The 15063-nt window shown below is 40.7% G+C and overlaps 1 pseudogene; it reads left to right on the plus strand.

Annotated features, from left to right (window-relative positions):
• Nucleotides 1-3055: 3055 nt before the first annotated feature.
• On the plus strand, nt 3056-14382 carry LOC143885757 (uncharacterized; annotated as a pseudogene).
• Nucleotides 14383-15063: the final 681 nt, after the last annotated feature.

The following is a 15063-nucleotide window of genomic DNA, read 5'->3' on the forward strand; positions in this document are numbered from 1 at the left end:
AAGGGAACATTGAAGGTACTTGAAGAACATCAGAAGATATTTACAAATTGATGTATTCCAATTATTGTTTAGATTGATTTAGTTAGATATGAATTGGTATTAGGAGAGAGAAAGGGTGATGAGAGAGAGTTGTAATCTTGTACTCATGACATAGTGGAAACATGTCCCTTTTAGTTTTTCATTTAACATTAATAAATATAGCAACAAATTTTTCCAGAATATGGATTGTTTCCAACATGGGAGTCATTAGGTGATAACTAACAACTACTCCGTTTGGATGAAAGTTGAGTAGATGTAGCTATAAGTTAAATGACATAATTTAAAGAAGGCTATTGTGTGGATCCCATCCCGGAGGTCGGTCCCACGAGGGTGTGTATTTTTATGATGATAGCGCTTTTGTCCATTGGATTTGAATATGGTTGCTTTTTCCATAAATTTAGGTTAAAAATCCTAACTTCACGAAAGAAGCAACTGACCAGAGTTGCCACCTAGATTAAGGATCTAGGACCCATGATTAACTCTGTTAATTTGGTCTACGTTTTGAGTTCTGGGTAAGTTACCTGGTTACGAGGTCGGAAGGTATACCGCACGAAGTGTACATCACCGATCTTGCTTGACGAAAGTCAGACTTTACCTTTTAAATACCTTAGTTGTTTAAGTTTTAACTAAAGGGGGTAATTGTGAGTTTTATTTGAAAAGTCTAAATATTACTAATGATTTGGCCGTTCACAGTTTAGACTCATGCGGGCCAGGAGTGATGATCCTAAATGCCTAGCTAGAATGCTTAGATGCCTATATGAGTGATTTGACATTTGATGAGATTTGATGAGATTTAATTTAAGTTGAATTTGATTAATTGATTTGACTTAAAATGACCTATGCTATATGAACCTAGATCTAATGCAATGGACCTAAGTTGCATTTTCAGTATATTTGTGAAGTTTGGGCTCTAAGATTCTATTGGGGAACCTAAAGTGCAACCTCTAAGTTTAGAACCTAAAATATTTTTACAATTGATCTTGGATTGTGATTTTCCAATTAGGTGAAAGTTCTTAGGTTGAAAAAAGTTGTCCAAAGTCACTTCTTTAAAGGAGCCCATCACCCAAACCAAAGAGTCTCTACCCATTCTTCCAAACCATACATAAGACCCACCTAAAACGAAACCAAAGTGAAGCCAAAAACAAAACATGGCTTCTTTGGCAGTAGAGAAGCCTCATGTAGTGTTGGTTCCTTTCCCTGCAAGCGAAGTAGGGTTTTGATGTTTGTGTATCATTGGTAAATTTGTCTATCTACGTCCAATTTGAGGAAAATTTGAAAATATTGAAAAAAATAGGAAAAAAATTGAAAAAAATAAATAAATAATGCCACAAAAAATGTTTCTCATATTTGTAAGAAATTATTAACATATACTTATCTTATAAAAAATAATGAAAGTACTAGTATCTCATAGGAAATTATCAAAATATTCGTCTGGTGAAAACTGATAAGATAGGAATATTTTATTGATGAATTTTAGGTAAAGACAAAAAAATGTAGAATAGAATGGGAAGTAACATAGAATGGGAAGTAATTTCAGGATACAAATTTTGCTTATCCCGAAATTTAAGGGATTTCACCTGAAAGTCTAATTTTTTTTTATAATTATTTAATATCTTCTCAAAATTTCGGCCGAAATTCTATACAAGATAAAATAGGCGTTATGTTGATTTCGTCATATTTCGTCCCAAATTTCGAAATTTTGACCTGAATTTCGGTGTCAGTGAGGAAGCAATATGTTAGGAAATCAGCAAATGGAGAGCGGACCATCTTGCTCGAGCATGAGTAGCTAGTGGTTTTCGATTTTCTTCCCCCCTTAAGGTCTCTTTGTAATTGCTTCTTCCGCCTTTTCTCTCTCTTGTTTGCCTTCATGACCGCCTTGGTCACGGCTTAGCCGCACTTGAGCATAGAACCAGGGGCGTGGGGCCATTGGGGGGTGATCCTAACTGAAGCATCACATAACTGAACCGAAATAACCGACCAAATTCGGTTCGATCGGTTATTTCGGGTTTAACCGGGTTTAACCGTATAGTGAACAGCCCTAGCTTTGGCAACCATGAAAAGTTATTCCTTGGTATACTCTTGGGCCCAATTGGTATATTTGGCAACCATAAAAAAATCCTTAAAAACTAGTGAAAAAACAATCCCTATTTCTTGTTTAGAAACGGTTGGAAAGATATGATCTCTTGTTGTTTATTTTGATCATAGAGTTCTAGTGTGGAGGGATGTATGCTAGATTATTTTAATCTTTTTATAGTTTGCTTTTATGTGCATCCATCGGATCCCCCCACTAGGGGTGCAAGGATCCCCCACTTAGGGTGCAAGTTTGGCCCTGTCAGCCCTGACCCGCCTTGAGCCCGAACAGGGTTAGAGCTAGATTTTCCAACCCTGAGAGCGGGTTGGTGTTCATTTTTTTAGACCCTGCTCAGATCGGGTCGGGTTCTGGGTTAATGCCTCGGGTACCCTAACCCGGCCCGACCTTATGTTTTCTATTATAGAATTGAACCATCTGTGCATGTTTCTTTTGCTAACGTTTTCTATTATCTTGGATTGATGTTTCTTTAGATTATTATTATTAATTGTCTCGGTTGCCCGTCATGTTGTTGAATTAATATTGTCTTATTTTGTTCCCTTTCTCTGTTTATTGATCATTTTGTTCTATATGATAAGTGGTTGCTTTACTTTTGGCACTCTTAACAGGTATTTGCACTGGGGTCAATTACGGCCGGGCCGGCCCTGCCCAATCAGGGCCAGTCAGGGCGGGCCGGGCCAGCATTGAGCCCTGTAGGGCGGGCAATGGGTTGAGGTTTTTCGGCCCTGACTTAGGGTCAGAGCGGGTCAGGGCCGAGATAATGGGATCTAGGGTTGGGCTAGGGTTTTGAAAAACCCGACCCAACCCGACTGTGTTGCAGCCCTACCCCCCACCATAGTATATAAATAGTATTTGGTCGTGCTTAGGTTTTGGTAATAGAAAAGCTTCCATACCTTTTGCCTATTTTTCTGACTTAGTCCTCTCTCCATGGCTCCAACTCACACAATGCAAGTGCTCGAGCAGATTCAAGTGTCTCCCCCACCCGGCTCGGTCACTGATAACTCGGTCCTTCTCACCTTCTTCGACGTCCAATGGCTAAAATTCGCCCTAGCCCCTGTCCAACGGCTCTTCTTTTATCAATATCCCCACCCCACTAGTCACTTCCTACACACCCACCTTCCTAACCTTAAACACTCCCTCTCACTCTCTCTCCAACTCTTCTATCCTCTCGCGGGGCACATAACTCACTCTCTGAAAACAGGTGACCACTAGATCAGTTACATGAATGGTGACTCGGTCCCATTAACCTTGCTGAGTCGGATGCCGATTTCCATCTACTCACCACAAACCTAGCCCGAAAAGTAACCGAATTCCATCATCTAGTCCCCCCTCTATCCATGTCCGATGCGGAAAAAATGCCCATACTAGCCTTGCAAGTCACCCTATTCCCCAACTCTGGCATCTGTATTGGGATGTCTATAAACCACGTAGCGGCTGATGGGAGCAGCTCTATCCATTTCATGAAATCTTGGGCATCCATTTGTAGGGCCGGAGGAGGCCTCTCCCTTATTACATCGCTCCTGATCATTGACAGGACCTTCGATGCAAGTTTCGAAGGGATCAAGAGAAAGATCTACATGGAAATGGAAAAAGTGAATGTCGATGAGAATATGGGGGAATTGAAAGTGGAAAAGACTGAGGACCCAGACGTGGTTCGAGCTACATTCGTGCTAGCTCGAGCCGACCTAAAAAGTCTCCGGCAGCGGGTCATGGACCGAGTCGAACTGAGTTGGGAACCCTCCCATTACTCCTCATTCGTGCTAACCTGTGCTTATGTGTGGATTTGCCTAGTAAAAGTTCGTAAGGTCGTCGGGGCAAAAGAGTCCATTTTGCTTTTGCTGTGGATTGCAGGGCCCGCTTGGACCCACCCCTGCCCCTTGCATATTTTGGGAACTGTATAGGAATTTGTTTCGCCAAGGCACATGCAAGCAATTTGGGTGGAGAAAACGGGTTGGTGGTGGGATCGGAGGCGATTCCAAGAGCGATTCATGGAATGGAGAAAAATGTTTTGATAGGTGCCGAGCTTTGGATTCCAAAGTGTTTTGCTTTGTCGGGCGAATTGGCCGTATCCGTGGCCGGTTCACCGAGATTTCGTGTCTACGAACCGATTTCGGATGGGGTAGGGGAAGAAGGTGGAGGTGATATCGATAGAGGGAACGGGTGCAATGTCACTTGCAGAGAGCAGAGACAAGAAGGGGTTGAGATTGGGTTGGCTTTAGCAAGGCATGAAATGCTTCAGTTTGCTTCTCTCTTTGAGGGGTGTCTCGTGATTTGAACTTAATTATCAACTTTTGGTTTTGATATCCACAACCTTCTTGTTGTTCGGTAGGAAAGACCAATGTTTAATGTTGTTTTTCGAAGAACAGACTTATTTTGCAAGAACATGCACTTGTTGAGAGGCCAAAAGTCACTTAACCGGATGTGATTATTCATATCCGGGACCTCCTTTCGCATTTCAATGAATGGCGCATCACCCATATATGGCGAGAAGGTAACTCTACTGCTGACCTCCTTTCCCAAAGATCATTCCCATGGAAAGGTTGCCCCTCCCAAGTGTTGTTTGCTCCCCCCCTTCTTCTCTCGGCCGTTGACGAAGACCGAAATGGAACTCTGTTTTTAAGATTGTAAGCATCGGTTGCAAGTTTCATTTGTTCTTGTTTTGGGATTTTCCTCCCTCTGTTTTGGCTCTTAAGGCCCTCCTGATGTTCTTATTTATTCATCTATGAACCCGGTAGGGGTCTTGCCTAACCCCAGCTTACCCATAAAAAAAAACAAGGAAAAAAAAAAAAAAGGTCACTTAACCGAATAGAACCTCCCAGCACTAAATAAGTACATCATATATTATTAAGAGTTGTATATGTATAAAAATTTGTTACGGTATTAATTCCATTGACAATGATTATAGTTTTACTAATGCCACTCAATATATCCAAAAGGTCTTTTTTGTCTCAATTTATGTATGCTCGGGATATTCTAGCTTGTCTCAATTTATGTATGTTCTTAAGGCCCACATGCTAGAATCTGTTGTCTCAATTTAGGTAAATCCTAGGAAAATCCATACATACACGTAATTTACCTTGAATAACGAGTAATTGGACGGCTTCCAACTCGGGTCAAGACCCACTGCCATAGTCTCTTGAGGCCGGCCCGAGCCAGCACGAACATGGCTAGAACCACGTCAGCTGGGGTATCGATCGACATCCCGAAACATATGCCGGAGTTGTGGAATATGGTGACTTGCAAGGCTAGTATGGGTATTTTTTCATTGTCCGAAGTTGGTAGAGGAAATAATATTTGGTTGACTTAGAAGGCTAGTATGGGGCAACAGGTTTTTGTTATAGAAGACACGTTCTAGCATGTGGAAATAACATTTATTTACAGTGTGTGCACCACGAGGAAATGATATTTATATACGAAGGAGATGCAATGTGTGCACATGCCGAGAATTTATATGGTGGCCGACAGTCCAAATTACAAGGGGAGGGTGTCAAAACCCTGCCCATTGATATTTGATCAACGGGCAGGGTTTTGACACCTTTCCCTTGTCATTTGGACGGTAGACCACCGTATAAAAACTCTGTACAAGACACTAGGGGTGCAAGGATCCCCCACTAGGGGTGCAAGTTTGGCTCTGTCAGTCCTAACCCGCCCTGAGCCCGAACAGGGTCAGGGCTGGATTTTCCAACCCTGAGGGTGGGTCGGGGTTCATTTTTTTAGACCCTGACTCAGATCGGGTCGGGTTCTGGGTTAATGCCTCGGGTACCCTAACCCGGCCCGACCCTACCCTAAAGTCTCCAATGTTTTGACATTACAACCCCCTCCTTTTTTAAATTAAAATATTCTACAATTGGTCATCTAAAAAAGGAGGGTTGTAATATAGATTTTTAAAATAATTTTTTTAAATTAAAATATTCTACAATTGGTCATTTAAAAAAGGACGGTTGCTAATATAGATTTTTAAAATATCCCTTTTTAAATTAAAATATTCTACAATTGCTCATTTAAAAGAAGGAGAGAACAGCCACACAGTCATTTTTAGGTAGATTTTGTCTTGTTCATTTGAATTCATCTGAATAACATGTTAGGTAAGCTTTCCCCAAAATTGCCTAGCAAAAGTTTGATGTCTGGACAACATGTTAGGTAAGCTTACGTAATATAAAAGAAAGTTGTAAGGAGATGATCTAGCGAAAGATCAAGAAACCAAGAAGACATGGAGAAATGGATTGGAGTCCTAACAACAACTGTGGCAATCTCCCTCTTATTGACAAGATTACTGTTCAGATCGCCGGCAAGAAACACAATGAAATGGCCGGGAGGACCGAAGAAACTGCCGATAATCGGAAATATGCACCAGCTATCCAATGGTGGAGATTTGATCCATGTCACACTGGCCAAACTAGCTAAAATCCATGGCGATGTGATGACAATTTGGTTAGGAAGTTGGTGGCCGATGATCATAGTAAGCGATATCGAGCTCGCTTGGGAAGTGCTAGTCAACAAATCGGGTGACTATGCAGCTCGTAGCATTCCATTCACCATTAGACTTCTCACTGCAAATGGGAACACAATTTCTTCCTCCGATGCCGGCTCTCATTGGCAGGCACTTCGACGAGGCCTTCAAAACGGCCCTCTTGGCCCTCTCAACATCTCATCCCAAACCTAGTTGCAAGAAAGCGACATACGCCTCATGATTCAGAACATGAAAGAGAAAGCCAACAGGAATTCCGGCATCGTCAAGTCGTTCCATCATATAAGGCTAACGTCGGTCTGACTACTGAGTCGCCTTTGTTTTGGATCTGATTTCAAAGATGAATCATTCTTGGTTGGGAAGGATAAAGCAGTGGAAGATGTTATCGGATTAAGCAGCCATGGTCATATCGTGGATGCATTTCCGATCGCTCGGCACATCCCTTTTCTCAACCGAGCCTCCAAACAGCTCACCGAAGTGAAGCTAAACATTGAAAAACTGATACGCCCACACCTCTCCTCGCCACCTCCGAATTCCTACCTGCACTTCCTCCTGTCAAAAAACTTTCCGGAACAAGTCACGATCTTCAGCTTGTTTGAACTGTTCCTTCTTGGCGTGGATAGCACCGCTTCCACTACTCTATGGGCACTCGCATTCCTAATTCACAATCCGCAAATCCAAGATAAGCTCTACAAAGAGATTACAAATATAAACAACGAAAGCTGCAACCAAGAGAGGGTGGTGAGGATTGAAGATATGAGTAAGTTGCACTATCTACAAGCCGTGGTGAAGGAGACAATGAGGATGAAACTGATAGCGCCATTGGGGGTGCCTCACAAGGTAGCGAAGGAGACGAAGTTGATGGGAGAGACGGTGGGGGTCGGCACAGATGTGATGGTGAACATTTACGCGGTACACCATGACCCCAAGTTGTGGGAGGAGCCCTACCGTTTTTGGCCCGAGAGGTTTTGGGGTAATGGACGAGAGAGTAAGGGAGGATTGGAGAAGGGGTTTCTTCCCTTTGGAGGAGGGATGAGAGTTTGTGCAGGAATGGAGTTGGCTAAGCTTCAAGTTCCCTTTGTCGTTGCTAATTTGGTCAACGCTTTTAGCTGGTTAAGAGCTGTTGACGGTCAACTGCCAAATATGACCGAGGTTCTAAACTTTGTTGTGGTGATGAAGACCCCGCTAGTAGCCCCCATCTTGCCTCGAAACAACTGAACATGATGTGGTCACCCCCAAAGGCTTTTAAGCTTAGTAAGAAAGAGGGGCTAAAATGTTGAGAAAGTGGTGGAAATGCCATTTTCAATATAAATATAAATAAACTATAAAAACTATTGGTGGGTGGGATGTAAGATTTAGTCGCCTTACTTGCTCTTATTAATAAAATAGTATTTTGGTAATTCAATATTTGTGATATTTAAAGAACATGTTCTAACCAAGCATGAAAATACTTGATGACAATAGAGCCGTTAGTAGCAAGTGTGCATGCTACTTACCTATGGACCACCTACCACACTGGGATAGAGATCCTAGGGTAAAGTGTGGACACATTAGGTATGTCCAAAATGAGCTCAGGCTTATGGGAGTGATAAGATTAACTCCCTTAGTTGCTAGTGACAGGCCAGTGCAGCCCATGTGTGAATCAGGATGCTGTCATACTTCTAATGCACCTCTGAGCACGCTATGAGCAAGACATAGTGAAGAACTTTGGGATATGACCTAACAAGCTTGAGAAAGTCCCGGAGCCTTGGTTATTAAAGCCATGTTTTTTGTAACAAATATTTGGTTTCAAAAATGTTTATTTTATCCTAAGTTTGCCCTCATATGAAAGATTATATATATATATATATATATATATATATATATATATATATAAAGTATATAAATAAGAACTTATATAATTTAATATTCTTAAAGTCAAACATGTTTGAATTTGTCAAAAATTAATGAAGGACAAACTTGGGAATTGGAATCAAGAGAAGGGGCATAAATGACAAAAATTAAGGGTTAAAAGGTAATTGGTTAATGGTATTTATTTAGAGAGCATTGTGCACATGTAAACCGGGGATTATATTTTATGTTCAATGTATGCACTTATTGCATATATGCATATGTAAAGCACATGTTCGATTTTTGTTCAACGTAATTATTACACGAATGGACATGTGCATGGTTCATTTTCTCTATCATTAAACTCACCATTAACCCGTGTGAAGATAACTCACCCTTAACTAACATTCATTATTTCTTAACTCAAGAGATATATTTGGAACTCTATAAATAGCACACCCCCAAGCCTCATTTGGTATTCTCTTATGTGCTCTCGTTGGTTCTCTTTCTAAGTTCTCTTGAATGATCCCAATTAAAGTTTTTCAAAAGATTTCTTTTAGTTTTCTCAAGCAAGTCAGGTCTCTTATTCCTTAGAGCTTCGTAGGAATACTTGGTGTCCAAGCTTTGGAGAGACACTCAAGTGCTTTGAAGTTGAGGATTGCAGAAGACTTCTGATCCTCTCCTGCGTATCTCACCGGCGACGCCTATACAAGCTCTTCCAAAGTCAGCGGAGCAGGTGAATCGCTTGTGGATGATTCGTAGAGGGTGCTTTCATGCATCTTTTGTTTAGTAAATGGCACTATTTGCTTCAAGACATTTTCATGTTATCATTTAATCTTGTTTTATTCTTTTGATTCAGTTTATTACATATATACTTGTACTGATGGATCCTTCTAGAGATCCCATCTCTTTCTTTATATCCCTTGGCAATGAACAGGTTCCTAATGGTCAGAATCATGAGCCGAAGCGACAGAAGGGAACATCGAAGGTACTTGAAGAACATCAGAAGATATTTACAAATTAATGTATTCCAATTATTGTTTAGATTGATTTAGTTAGATATGAATTGGTATTAGGAGAGAGAAAGGGTGATGAGAGAAAGTTCTAATCTTGTACTCATGACATAGTGGAAACATGTCCCTTTTAGTTTTTCATTTAACATTAATAAATATAGCAACAAATTTTTCCAGAATATGGATTGTTTCCAACATGGGAGTCATTAGGTGATAACTAACAACTACTCCGTTTGGATGAAAGTTGAGTAGATGTAGCTATAAGTTAAATGACATAATTTAAAGAAGGCTATTGATATTAGCACGATGGTTTTAAGTTTCGACCGAAATCTGAAATTTTAGTCCGAAATTTCCAGTTTTGGTCGGGTTACGGTCGAACCGAAACCAAAATCAAACATACCCGAAATAGTACTTTATCAAAAATTTTAGGAAATTTTAGGAAATTCAACAAAAAAAATCTCTCTTTTTATTTTTTATTATTTCCCCAAAATTTCAACCGAAATTACTGAAATTTCGAAATGACTAAAATTTCGGCCAAAATTTTGTAATAAATAAAGGGCAATGATATTTTCACTCTCCCTGGAGTACGCATTCACGCCCCTTAAAATGTGAACAGTGGGCAACTTAATGCTTTTTGACGTCAAATCATGTTAAAACCATGATTGGCAGTACCATGTTTTAATAATGGGAGACAGTCAGATTGTCTTTTCTTTTTAAATTCGCTTTTGAAAGCTTTTTGGGAATTGACAGCTATTTTAAAGAAGAAAAGACAAGCTGAGCTTGTGCAATTATTAAAATAGGGTAGTGCCAATATCAGTAGCCTATACCGAGCAAAAAAAAAAAGAGTGAGAGTAAAAACTGCCCTTTACTTTTCGTTTGTTTTTCTCTTGGCTTGATTCTGAAGGAAAATCTAACCACTAAAAGAAAAACCCTTGAACCCGTTTTAGGGACGGATTTATAACCTTCCCCCAAAATCAATCACAATAAAAGATGGGAAATGATAAATGCACCCCTTTTCATCACCAGGGATACCTAACTGCAGTGTACGTGGAAATCAAATCCATTGAATCCTCTGACATGAAGTACATTAGCCCCTTTGCAGTCATTGATACACTGTTGCTGGGTGTCCCTGGTGATGAAAAGGGACACATTTATCATGTCCCTAAAAGATTTACTGTGTAGGAAATTAGTACTGTCTCCATTAGTAGACATCTAGGGACGGCTTTTGAAATCTGTCACAAAAAATATAGTATTAGCGACGTCGCTAACAATATATTTTTATATTTTTATAATATTTTTAATATACAAAAATTACATTTTTAGGGATGGATTTAGAAATCCGCCACTAACAATATTTCTAAAATATTTTAATATACCAAAAATTATAATTTTAGGAACGAATTTTGATATACGCTTATAATATTTTTAAAATATTTTTAGGGCTGTGATAAATTCGCCCCTTCCAGGATAAATTGATCCCTCACATTTGCCAGTTGTTGACCGGTACTACATTGGTACAACTAGTCTCTCTCTCTCTCTCACACACACAAAATAGACTGCCGGTAATTGAAATTACTCATAAATAGATCTCCAGTGAATAAAATTACTAAATTTCTATGCTTTTTTCTTGTAGTATTTTCCGGGGACATATACCGGTGGCTCTTATTGTCTGCCTGTAAAAACACTATATACCACCTGGTTTTAGGGACCATCGGTATAAACCCACTTTTTTTTTACCAGCGAATATATACCGGCAGTCCATAAAATCCGCTGGTAAAAATCATACCAACACATTTTAGGGACCGTCGGTAAATGTCCTGCAATAAAAAAAAATGTTGTTGCCGCAATTGTTACCAACCTTCATAAAAGATACCCATGGGCCCACCTCAGCTTCTTGTATATGATCTAATCCGTTGATCTTAACTACAGGCATAAGTAGGGCCAAAATGCCATTGAGAACAACTTGATCGGATGGCCTAGGCCCTTGATCCAACAAATACCATTTAGGGTTCAACCAAGAAAGGATTATGTAGTCCATTATCTTACGCAAGGGATGTCTGTTTAGGATATGACCAATATCTTATTTATCTTCCACAGGATCAATGGTCATCATGCCCCCTTGTGGGACCCAAAACATCCTTAGACCATTGATATTAGAAGTAACTTTTTGCGTAATCATTCTTTTCATTAAATCCTAAATCAACAACAGTTGCTTAAGCTCTAATAACTTTCCTCGAATTAAATGAACAAGACAAAATCTGCTAAAAAGTGAGCCGGGAAATGACTTTCCATGAAATTGCGTAGCAATTCACTAAACTAAAGTCTAGAATGTTTTGAACTAGAAACCCTCCTTTTTTAAATTAAACCCTTCTACAATTGGTCAATTAAACAAGGATAGAACAGCCACACAGAATCATTTTTAAGTAGATTTTGTCTAATTCATTTGAATTCATCTAAGGTGGATTTTCTCTCCCGCAAAAAGTGAGCCGCCAAGTGGGTTTCCCCAAAATTGCTTAGCAACCACGAGGGGGTGGTGAGGATTGAAGAGATGAGTTGTTAGAGTCAAGCAAGGTTGCTTGAAGCATTACACCCTAGGTATCTAGTTTGGAATAACTAGTTTGTTGCCTCCAGCCCCTATATATAGAGATACACTAGGGTTATTGACTGGTTATTGGATTCTAGCCCATGTAGGCCCACTACACCGGTCCATTATCTTATTGGGCTCATATTAGAACATATTTAGGTTATACTATATACCCAACATGAGTAAGTTGCACTATCTACAAGCCGTGGTGAAGGAGACAATGAGGATGAAACCGATAGCGCCATTGGCTATGCCTCACATGGTGGCGAAGGACACAAAGTTGATGGGAGAGACGGTGAGGGTCGGCACGGAAGTGATGGCGAACATTTATGCAGTGCACCATGACCCCAAGTTGTGGGAGGAGCCCTATAGTTTTTGGCCCGAGAGGTTTTGGGGGAATGGTGGGGAAAGCAATGTAGGGTTGGAGAAGGGGTTTCTTCCCTTTGGAGGAGGGATAAGAGTTTCTGACGGTCAATTGCCAGATAAGACAGAAGTGCTAGGGTTTTGAAAATGGGATTCAGGGTTGGGCTAGGGTTTTGAAAAACCCGACCCAACCCGACCGTGTTGCAGCCCTACCCCCCTCCATAGTATATAAATAGTATTTGGTCGTGCTTAGGTTTTGGTAATAGAAAAGCCTCCACACCTTTTGCCTATTTTTCTGACTTAGTCCTCTCTCCATGGCTCCAACTCACACAATGCAAGTGCTCGAGCAGATTCAAGTGTCTCCCCCACCCGGCTCGGTCACTGATAACTCGGTCCTTCTCACCTTCTTCGACGTCCAATGGCTAAAATTAGCCCTAACCCCTGTCCAACGACTCTTCTTTTATCAATATCCCCACCCCACTACTCACTTCCTACACACCCACCTTCCTAACCTTAAACACTCCCTCTCACTCTCTCTCCAACTCTTCTATCCTCTCGCTGGGCACATAACTTACTCTCTGAAAACAGGTGATCGCGAGATCAGTTACATGAATGGTGATTCGGTCCCATTAACCATTGCTGAGTCGGATGCCGATTTCCATCTACTCACCACAAACCTAGCCCGAAAAGTAACCGAATTCCATCATCTAGTCCCCCATCTATCCATGTCCGAGGCGGAAAAAATGCCCATACTAGCCTTGCAAGCAGGGGCGATGCCACATGAGAGGAAAGGGGGACAATTGCCCCCCTTAGTATTTTGGAAAAAAAAAATACCTTTATGTTTTAATATTTTTTTATCTTTACCCCCTTTTTTAAAAAATTTGCCCCCCTTTCCAATCCTCCCTAAGATAGAAAATAAGTTTAAAATTTTAATTTTACCATTTTTATCTCCCTTTTTTGTGCAAAATTTACTATAATTTTTGCCCTCTCGTGCAAAATTTCAGATAGAAATTTTTTCTATCTTAATTTTAAGATAGATAAAAAAATTACTATAATTTTTGCCCCCCTTGTGCAAAATTTCTGGCATCGCCCCTGCTTGCAAGTCACCCTATTCCCCAACTCTGGCATCTGTATTGGGATGTCTATAAACCACGTAGCGGCTGATGGGAGCAGCTCTATCCATTTCATGAAATCTTGGGCGTCCATTTGTAGGGCCGGAGGAGGCCTCTACCTTATTACATCGCTCCCGATCATTGACAGGACCTTTGATGCAAGTTTCGAAGAGATCAAGAGAAAGATCTACATGGAAATGGAAAAAGTGAATGTTGATGAGAATATGGGGGAATTGAAAGTGGAAAAGACTGAGGACCCAGATGTGGTTCGAGCTACATTCGTGCTAGCTCGAGCCGACCTAAAAAGTCTCCGGCAGCGGGTCATGGACCGAGTTGGGAACCCTCCCATTACTCCTCATTCGTGCTAACCTGTGCTTATGTGTGGATTTGCCTAGTAAAAGTTTGTATGGTCGTCGGGGACAAAAGAGTCCATTTTGCTTTTGCTGTGGATTGCAGGGCCCGCTTGGACCCACCCCTGCCCCTTGCATATTTTGGGAACTGTATAGGAATTTGTTTCGCCGAGGTAAATCCAAGCAATTTGGGTGGAGAGAACGGGTTGGTGGTGGGATCGGAGGCGATTTGAAGAGCGATTCATGGAATAGAGAAAAATGTTTTGATAGGTGCTGAGCTTTGGATTCCAAAGTGTTTTGCTTTGTCGGGCGAATTGGCCGTATCCGTGGCCGGTTCACCGAGATTTTGTGTCTACGAGACCGATTTCGGATGGGGTAGGGCGAAGAAGGTGGAGGTGATATCGATAGAGGGAACGGGTGCAATGTCACTCGCAAAGAGCAGAGACAAAGAAGGGGGTTGAGATTGGGTTGGCTTTAGCAAGGCATAAAATGCTTCAGTTTGCTTCTCTCTTTGAGGGGGGTCTCGTGATTTGAACTTAATTATCAACTTTTGGTTTTGATATCCACAACCTTATTGTTGTTCTGTAGGAAAGACCAATGTTTAATGTTGTTTTTCGAAGAACAGACTTATTTTGCAAGAACATGCACTTATTGAGAGGCCAAAAGTCACTTAACCGGATGTGATTATTCATATCCGGGACCTCCTTTCGCATTTCAATGAATGACGCATCACCCATATATGGCGAGAAGGTAACTCTACTGCTGACCTCCTTTCCCAAAGATCATTCCTATGGAAAGGTTGCCCCCCCAAGTGCTGTTTGCTCCCCCCCTTCTTCTCTCGGCCGTTGACGAAGACCGAAATGGAACTCTGTTTTTAAGATTGTAAGCATCGGTTGCAAATGTCATTTGTTCTTGTTTTGGGATTTTCCTCCCTCTGTTTTGGCTCTTAATGCCCTCCTAATGTTCTTATTTATTCATCTATGAACCTGGTAGGGGTCTTGCCTAACCCCAGCTTACCCATAAAAAAAAAACAAAAAAACAAAAAAAAAAGGTCACTTAACCGAATAGAACCTCCCAGCACTAAATATGTACATCACATATTATTAAGAGTTGTATATGTATAAAAATTTGTTACGGTATTAATTCCATTGACAATGATTATAGTTTTACTAATGCCACTCAATATATCCAAAAGGTCTTTTTTGTCTCAATTTA

The sequence above is a fragment of the Tasmannia lanceolata genome, unplaced genomic scaffold (genome assembly GCF_043159265.1).
Source record: "Tasmannia lanceolata isolate RefF3 unplaced genomic scaffold, GAP_Taslan_0.1 ptg000009l, whole genome shotgun sequence".
NCBI lineage: Eukaryota > Viridiplantae > Streptophyta > Magnoliopsida > Canellales > Winteraceae > Tasmannia > Tasmannia lanceolata.